This window comes from Cornus florida, unplaced genomic scaffold (assembly GCF_030987335.1).
Source record: "Cornus florida cultivar Cherokee Brave unplaced genomic scaffold, ASM3098733v1 CherokeeBrave_3.0.0_Hap2_Chr10, whole genome shotgun sequence".
NCBI classification, from domain to species: Eukaryota; Viridiplantae; Streptophyta; class Magnoliopsida; order Cornales; family Cornaceae; genus Cornus; species Cornus florida.
Window position 1 is genome coordinate 73647449 of NW_026775580.1, and position 1776 is coordinate 73649224.

Genomic DNA, 1776 nt, shown 5'->3' on the forward strand with positions numbered 1-1776 from the left:
ATTGGAATAAGGGAATGAATTGTAAAATATTGAATCCTACTCATATTTAAGTCAAATCAACTGAGTATGTTGAGTGACTTCCTGGATTAAATTTTATTTGTGGTTGATGTTTGCCGTACCTATGCACCAAAAGTTTGCAAAGAGAGATGTTTGTTGAACTAAGATGAGTGTGGCCAAGTTTTACATTTATAATTTGCCACTACTACCTTTCACTAAAAATATAGTTAGGGCGAGTAGGGATCGTCCCAAGGGATTAGTGGGTCGTATTAGGTTGTGGAATCGAGATTAGGGTTAGTAGGTCGAGTGATCAAAAGATTGGTTGGTGGTTGAATTATACTAAGATGTAATTTAAACTAAAGTAAACAATTGAATGTAATGGAGAGAAAATAAGAGAGAGAGATCTTGGGATTTAGAGATTACCACTAAGCATAGCTTTTCTACACCCTTAATGAATGATTAATAGGGGGAAAACATGTATTGCAATAATAGTGTGTGTGTGTGTGGTTGTTTCAATAAGCATGGATGACTAATTAAGTATATATTGTCTAAGCAATATGGTGGATAGCAGAATATATCAAACTAAGCCATTAATCATTTCTTTAAGCTCACAATCTAAACACATCACAAGGTTAGAGACATATGCTACTTGTTTTCATAAGTATGGAACATCAAACACAAGCATAGATTGTCCTCCCATTTAACATCTAAACTACAACTACACTATAATTTAAGCTAATGACATGAAATTAAACTAATTAAACAAGGGAGATGCACAATCCATTAAGAAATGAGTATGAACCATCAAATAAATCACAAGAGTATTCTATTAAGCACTATGTCTTGACAATCTCTAGATCTATAGCATCAACACACATAAACATGCATTAACAACACAAGAAATAGAGACAAGCACATGAACATCTATTCTAGCATACATAGACATATGGAAAGAATGAAATGATCAATTGGAAGCATTAAACCACACAAATCATTGAATAAACAAGATATATATATATATATATAAATATGTCAAAACATGTATCACAATACAAATCCCCTCAAAAATACATAAATCAAGATGTAGAAAACATGCTTAGGGCTAACTCTAGCCCCAAGAGGATGTCTAGCCACTCATGGATGGTGTCCTCCAACTCTCAAGGGCTAACTCCATGGTAGAGATTGCTCCTCTTCTTGGTGGATGGAAGAACTCCAAGCTTGTGTCTCTAACCTCCTCTCTTCTTTTCTTCCTCTCTAAGAATATGGAAATTGTGTCTCTAGTGTATGTATCAATATATCAATATGCTTTCAAGAATGGCTAATATTTCTTATATAGGTAGGTTAAATATCACCCCCTGGGCTCGTACACCAATATTCCCCCCAATGATTGGATATGAGACAACTTTTAATGAGCTGGAAATTAGATTTTCTTGCACTTGGGGAAGTTCGATTGATCGAACTTGTGGTGAGATCGATCGAACTTGGCTGAGATCTATCGAACTTAAGTTGGATCGATCCTTTATGGCGGCTCCTTTTTGGATAAGGACAAATCTAAAATATTTTGAAGATATTTTTGGGAAAAAGACAAAAGTGGTATGTGTGGTGGTACAACTGGATAAGATGGAATCTTTTCGATCGATCGGAAGAAAGTTGGATCGATCAAACTTTATGGGATCTTTGGATAAGGACAATGTAGCTCGGATCCATCTTGAAATGTCTAGATTGATAAACTTTTAATCGATCAAATATTTCCTGAGATCGATCGAACTTTGTGAATTT